The sequence below is a fragment of the Neolamprologus brichardi genome, chromosome 16, assembly GCF_056152115.1.
Source record: "Neolamprologus brichardi isolate AB-2024 chromosome 16, ASM5615211v1, whole genome shotgun sequence".
NCBI classification, from domain to species: domain Eukaryota; kingdom Metazoa; phylum Chordata; class Actinopteri; order Cichliformes; family Cichlidae; genus Neolamprologus; species Neolamprologus brichardi.
Genome location: NC_142119.1, coordinates 15,408,047 through 15,415,841, shown reverse-complemented (window position 1 = coordinate 15,415,841; position 7,795 = coordinate 15,408,047). Strand labels below are relative to the sequence as shown.

General features: G+C 34.5%; 1 long non-coding RNA gene across 1 annotated transcript; it reads left to right on the top strand.

Annotated features, from left to right (window-relative positions):
• The first annotated feature begins 3,655 nt into the window (after positions 1 to 3,655).
• Positions 3,656 to 6,949, top strand: LOC148098222 (uncharacterized). The gene is made up of 3 exons (XR_015716567.1): positions 3,656 to 3,679; positions 4,747 to 4,773; positions 6,377 to 6,949. It is a non-coding gene; the product is annotated as an uncharacterized LOC148098222 (long non-coding RNA).
• Positions 6,950 to 7,795: the final 846 nt, after the last annotated feature.

Genomic DNA, 7,795 nt, shown 5'->3' with positions numbered 1-7,795 from the left:
TAATCCAATAATCTAATAACTTTGATCTCAGCCAAACCGATTTACTCCGGAACAAATAAAACACCGAAAAAAGGCAAACAATTACATTTTTAGGTTTTCCGAGTGACTTATATATCATGTTTAACCTGAGTAGCGAAAGAGCGGGGGTCTGAAAACGATGAAGCCGGGAGTCCGCTGCTCTCGCCGGCTGGAGTGACCATTGCACCCCCCCGGGACGTTTTGGGACACAGCTTGCCGGGAGAAAAAGAGTCACGTGCCTGTACCGTGTGTGTTTGTGTTGTGGGTTAATTAACATAAGGGAGAGAGAGAGTGAGGATAAAACACATAATATAAGAATAATAACATCTCTTAACAAGAAGTTTTTTTAAATTAATTAATTTTAGTTTTTTAGTTAAATTTTAAGAACTGTTTAACAAACACTTGTTTGTGCAGGTTGTTTTTTTAAATATATCCTACACCTGCAGCTCTGTTTAACTTCTCACTTTGTGAAAAATTAATGAAATATAAAAAAGTCCACCTTCAAATAAATAAAATGCAGAAGTGCACCATTAATATTATAAATATGATATGTAGATATTTAAAACAACAGCACATTAAATGATACTAAATGATACTGTGTGCAGGTGATAATATTTTTAGGAAGCATAATTTGAATGCAGACCAACTCAAATGTTGAAGCCTACAAAGATATCACCCAAGCTTTCATTTATGATTGTTCATGCTTTGAAATTGTGATGTCAGAATTTGATAAAGTGTGCAGTGCTAGGTGTAGAAAATCATTGCTTATTAAATCTACTGTGTTATCTAATAGCACCTAACTAATAGAGCTATCACATAACTGAGAAACTTGTGTGGCTTATTACAAATGGATGAAACCACATTTTACCTTAATGAAGACGGTAATCTTTAATGAGGTGTAGAAAAAAGAGGTGAGTTGTTTGTTGCTGTGGTAAACAAAGAAGTGTACTGAATCTTTTGGACTACACAGAGTGATGTAGTATTGACTGTGATGCTGATTTGAGTTGTCTCATTCTGTGTTTTTGTGCTTTGTCTTTTGTTACACAGAGTGAAAGAGATCTTTGGTTTTGCCTTTGCTGGTAAGTAAACAGTGATTGTAACTGAAGCAGTATGAACCTGGCATTGCGTAGCACATTTGACGACTTACATACAGTAGTGACTTTTGTGATATGTTTCCATTTACTGATTGGCAAAAACACAGGATTTGTGACCTGTAGCAGCAAAGCCCCCACACGGGGCCTCTGACTGTCCCTGAAAATGTCCCTTAAGTTTAATAGCCCATTTTGTATGATTTACATTTTTTATGGCTTATTGAATCCAAACATAGTTAAATGTCAGAGATATCTTTATGCAGTTGTTCATTTTCTCCTTATGTTTGTGGATTTAAGTAGCAGACAAAACAATGAAAGTGTTTTAGGGGAGTCAGTATAAGTGGTTGCTCAAACACTTAAGAGCTGCACAGGTATTGATCTATATTGTCTCTCAAATTCTGCTGATGTATTACATTAAAGTCAGAAGATTGTAGAAGTATTTTGCCTGACTCGGTATAAGTAATAGCTTTAACAGTTAAGCAATAATAAAAACGAAGAGAACCAGAGGTGTGAGTGGACATTGTTAGGTACATTACAGCCATTGTGTCAAATTAGTTTATTACTTATTTAGTGAATATAATGTGTTTTAAAATTAAATAGAAATGGTGCCAAAAAGGGACATTGCAACATACATAAATATTCCTAGCAACTGGTACAATGAAATGACTTTTTAGTGTAATATTTTAAGACATTTAATTTTAATCACAAAACATTCTGCACCTCTGTTATTGTAACATGTCAATATTTACATGTATTTTAGGATTTGCATATTCATATCAGACTAACAAAACATGATGAGGTTTTCTGTTGCTTCTGATTTCAAGAATTACTTTGTATTTAATGTTTTTAACCTGAAAGGACATTAAAAGTTTTGGTTTTCCACACTTTATTAGCTCTGACCTGTTGTAGAAAATGTTGGAGCCACAAGGCTTCTGTGTAGGAAATATTTGGTGTGTCCTGCACTTGTGCCAACAAATATTGGCGCCTATTCTTTGCATTTCTGTAGTAATAATGTTTTTATTACACTTGCTGTAGCCATGTGAGACCCTGCAGTTCAATTATCTCCTCTTTAGACTACAATAAACTTAAAAAAGCTTAAAGTAATTGAGGATTTTACTAGTTAATTTGTGTCACAGTAAGTTGGATTGTGTGTGAAGAGGCTCAACAGTCTGACTCATCAAACAGTGATCTGATGAATTGTTTCCTTTCTCTAGACTGCTGATCTGATCGTCTCAAGTCTGGTAAGTAAAGGTTTGTCTGAGGTGCAGTGCTGGGAAATGTTTCTCATTATAGGAGATTCCGTGTAGTGCAGTGAGTGAGCACAGCTATTGGTGATCATTGAAAGTCATCAAATCCTAGAAAAATCTGTGTAAACATTTCCAGACCTACAGAGGTCGGTAGGTTATTGTAGCAGCGCATATTATTTCATATTAGAGCAGCTCATGAACAGCAGTTTAGGTACAATTAAGTCTTCAAGTAGGGTCTTGTGGATTTCAAAAGCTTCTTTCCCTTCATTAAATTAAGTCACTTTCTGAAAACTGCTCTTTGAATTAGTCTTTTAATTAAAGATTTTGTTGATGACTGGAAAAAATCAAAAGCACAGATACAGCACTCATTTCTGTATTTTATGATTAAATGATCTACAAAGAAATTATCATCATACTACATTTTTAATTAGGCCTTTAAATCCGCCATTATAAGTACGTCCTAGATTTAGTGGCGTGCTTATGGCTGTGTATTAAACATACCCCAAATGTGACTGAAATATGTAGAAACTGCTTTGTAGGAACCATCCATCTCCAAATTTTTGGAGATTTTGCCAAAAGTCATACTGAATAAAGTATTGTTTACTTTTATGTTAACGGATCTCAAATCCCTGTTTCTGTGTGCCCAGATATTATGATGTACTGTTGTCCCAGGTAAGTACACACAGAAACAGTGATTTGAGAATTTTGGGGATTAAGGAACCTGTGATGTAGCATAAATTTTAAGTAGGTGGCCTGAAAGTGTCTGCTCTAACCTCAGTGTGTTGGTTTTGTTGGACCATATAATATTTACAGTAAGTTATTGTAGCAGCACATCTTGGTGTAAGTTTATAGACTCTGTTTGTTTTTATTGTGTTAATAGAATTTGAATTCAGGCCACCTCAAATGTTAAAACCTACAAACATTCCATAAAAGTTATCATTTGTGATTGTTACCTACTTTTAAATTGTGACATCACCATTTGATAAAGTGTGCAGTGCTAGGTGTTGCAAATCATTGGTCTACTCTCTTAAGTAATCGAACCTAAATTTTGGAGCATTACATGAATCAGAAACTTGTGTGGCTTATTGCAAATGAATAGAACTACATATTACCTTTTATGAAGATGATAATCTTTAAAGAAAAACAGAGGAGAGTTGTTGTTTGTATTCCATTCTGGTAAACAAAGAAGTTTCCGGAATCTTTTTGACTACAGAGAGTGATGCAGTATTGACTCTAATGCTGATTGGAGTTGTCTGAGCCTGTATTTTTGTTCTTTGTCTTTTGTTACACAGAGTGAACAGATCTTTGGTTTTGCCTTTGCTGGTAAGTAGACAGTAATGGTAATGTTTAGTAATTTACTTGTGTCATCTTGCCATTCACTCGTGGGCAAAAACAAATAGTCAGGATTTAGAATCTGTAGCAGCAAAGCCCCCACACAGGACCACTGACTGCCCCTGAAATTGTCAATGAAGTTTAATAGCCCATTTTTCTCTGATTTTAATTTTTGATGGCTTATCAAGTTCAAACATAGTTAAATGTCAGAGATATCTTTATGCAGTTGTTTGATTTCTCCTTATGTTTGTGGATTTAAGTATCAAACAAAACTATGAAAGTGCTTTAGGTAAGTATAGGTGGTACCTTAAACACTTAAGAGCACCACAGCTATCGATTTTTATTGTCTCTTTCATTCCACTTATGAATTAGCATGAAGTCGAAACACTAGAAGTATTTTGCCTGAGTGACTGTAAGTGATAGCTTAAACGCTTAAGCAATAATAAAATGCAAGAGAAGTACAGTTGTGAGTAGGTATATTAAAGCCAATGTTTTCAAATTAAATATAAATGTTGCCAAAAAGGGATATACTGCAAAACATAATTATTGTTAGCAACAAGTACAATGGAATGACTTTTTAGTGTAATATTTTAAGAAATTTTCATTAGAAAAATGGTGTGCCACTGTTGTTGTTGTGGTTTTCTGTTGCTTCTGATTTAAATAATTAATTTGTATTCAACATTTTTAATCTGAAATGAGATTAAAAGTTGTCGTTCTTCACATGTTATTAGAACTGACTTGTGATAGAAAATGTTGGAGCCACAAAGCTTCTGTGCACGAAAATATTTGGTATATCCTGCATTTGTGCCAACAAATATTGGTGCCTATTCTTTGCAATTCTGTAGTATGAATGTTTTTATTAAACATGTTAATTAACATGTTAACATGTTATTAAACATGCCATCTGAGACTCTGCAATTAAATTCAGCTCATAAAGCCTTAAATAAATTGAGAATTTTACTAGTTAATTTGTGTCACAGTAAGTTGGATTGTGTGTGAAGAGGCTCAACAGTCTGAATCATCAAACAGTGATCTGATGAATTGTTTCCTTTCTCTAGACTGCTGATCTGATCGTCTCGAGTCTGGTAAGTAAAGGTTTGTCTGAGGTGCAATGCGGGGAAATGTTTCTCATTATAGGAGATTCAGTGTAGTGCAGTGAGTGAGCACAGCTCTTGGCAATCATCAAATCCTAGAAAAGTCTATGTAAACATTTCCAGACTTACAGATCTCTCTTATCATCATGCTACATTTTTAATTAGGCCCTAATATCGGCCATGCTAAGTTTATTGTTTGTTTGTTTATTGTAGATTTAGCGGAGTGTGTATTAAACATGCCCCATATTTGACTGAAAAATGTAGAAACTGCTGTATAGGAGTCATCTGTCTCCAAATTTACATACTGAGTAAATTATTTGTTACTTTTATGTTAACGGCTCCCCAGACATTATGATATACTGTTGTACCTGGTAAGTACACACAGAAACAGGAATTTGAGACCTTTGGGTATTTAGGAACATGTGAGTTGAGTGCATGTGAAGTGTTTAAAGCAGGTGGTCTGAAACTGTCTGCTCTAACTTCATTCTGTGGGTTTAGCTTGACCATATAATGTTTATAGTAAGTTACTGTAGCACCACATCTTGGTTTACAGACTCTGTTTTTATTGTGTTAATAGAATGCAAAAATGTCCTTAGAAATGTTCCACCACCATATGTTAAACATTTTCATTCAGTTGAATCTAATAATGTACTGTACAACTCTTCAGTGTGTAATGATATATATGTTCTGTATTTTTCGGACTGTAAGGCGCACTAAATTCTAAGGCACATTAAGCCAAACAAAACAGATAAGTCAAACTTTATTCAAGTCATTTACAATAACTCTCAACAGCAGCACATCTCAGCACATGTTGGTTTAAGTTTATAGACACTGTTTGTTTTTATTGTGTTGATAGAATGTAAAAGTTTCTTTAGAATAGTTCCACCACCATTTTTGAGCATTTTCAATCAGTTCAGTCCAATAATGTACTGTGGAACTCTTCAATATGTAAAGCCCTGTGTGTACTGTATTTTTCGGATTATAAGGCATATGCAGCTAACCAAATATTCAGATAACTCAAACTATTCAACTCATTCACAGTAACTCTCAACATTTTTCAGTGGTAACACATAACAATACACTTTTTATATGTGTACAATACACAATACACTTTTTATATGTATAAAGTACTTACAATAAAAGATTGTAAGTGTACAATCTTTTTCTGTTCAGTCCTCTTCCACAAATCTATCAAATTCTTCATTGATTGATCGGCTTGAAATCTGCTTCGTACGCATGTCTGTAAACAGATGCCAGGTCCTCATACACACACCATAATATTATGTTTAAGCACAATACGAATTACTCGGCGAGGCTCCTGACTACTGTAGCTGTAATGCTCCAACAATCCATCAAGCGCTGCAGCTTTGTAGCTTTCCAAAGTCATACTAAAACATTTTGACAGATGTTTGAGTGCCGTGCTGCACATAAAATTGGGTTGAGGTCAGTAAGCACAGCCAGAATTAATACATAAGGTAAACTGTTGATTTTTGAGAAAACTAAAGGATTTTAAGTGTGACTTATAGTCCGAAAAATACTGGAAAGCCATGTTTATTGGAAATATGCCTAATTCCAGTCCCTTTTTGTCTTACAGGTGACCTGCTGCAGAAAACCCTCTCCCTCTATCGTTGACAAGCAATTCAGTCTGTCCTATCACTCTCCCTCTCCCTGCTCCATCTTTGTTGACAAGCCATTCTATCTTCTATCATTCTCCGCCATGAGCTCTATCTAATTTTGACAAGCTTGAACCTGAGTTGACAAATAATCGAAGTTTGACAAGAAATCTAAGGTTGACAAGAAATCGAAGTTTGACAAGAAACCAAGTTTTTGGAAATTGAAGTTACCACAACTTCGTCGATCTGTTTTCAGAAATCTGAGAGATCTCTGCTCTCACTGCTCCTTCTTTCCTGTCGTTAAACTCTCTCATATCCACTCATTTTGCTGGAAATTACAAGTAAAAAGTTGAATATACAGTACAGTAGAACTCACTGTAGAAACTACTTACAGAGCCCTACATTTGTCATTTTAATTTTGCATTACACTTTGAAATAAAGAGTGATAGTTTGGCTTACAAGTGCAATTACTTGGATAAATTATATAAAATATACACCTTTGTTGAGATTTATTTGTAGAAGATAATCTGGTTATTTTGTAATACATACATTCAGACTGCTGTATTCAGATAAATATTAAATTTGATTCATATACATTTTTCAAGTCTGTTTCATTGGCTATAACATTTGACTACAAGTTTATACTATTATTATTTAAGGACAAACCCATTTTTGTCACTCAGTGTAAGTATTCAGTTACAATTGTCATCTAGAGGCTGACCTGAGAACCCAGACTTCCTGTTTCCTGACTGCTGCAGAACATCCAGCTGAAGAATCGTCATCGCCTGTCATCTGATCACCGCACCATCACAGCTCCTTATATTTGCTTTAAAGTTTAGATATCTGAAAGATTTACACAAAGTCTACTTAAAAGCTTAAAAGTTTTATTATAGCCTGTTGATTAATTGTTGAGATTTATTCTGCATATTACATTACAGAAGTATAGACCTATTTGTTATCCATTCTGGTTTAAAAAAATATAAGAAGTAATAATATACAGTTTTTGAAAAAGCTACAATAAAACAGACCAAAGTGTTTTCAGAGAACTTTCAATAACTTTTATATTGAGTTTGTATTTAAGTCAGCCTTTTACATCAATTCTGATAAATCTCTGATTTAATAGAAACTTGAGGTGTCATTAGTTTTTCAGTGTTTACAGGTTGAGTTTTGTTTACATTTGTGTATAAATACATATAAGGTCCAGTTTGTACTTCAATAAAATGCCAAGAAAAGGTCAAAGGTCGCATTCCCAGAAGCTTAGATGGCAAAAGCAGAAAGAACAGGTAAATGTTTCTCAGAGCGGTGAGGAGGTAAATGTGTCTGTTACAAGTATTCCCAGTCCAGAAGTGCAGAGCAGCGTTCAGACAGCCGCAGTGTCTTATGCAGATGTGGTAAAGAGA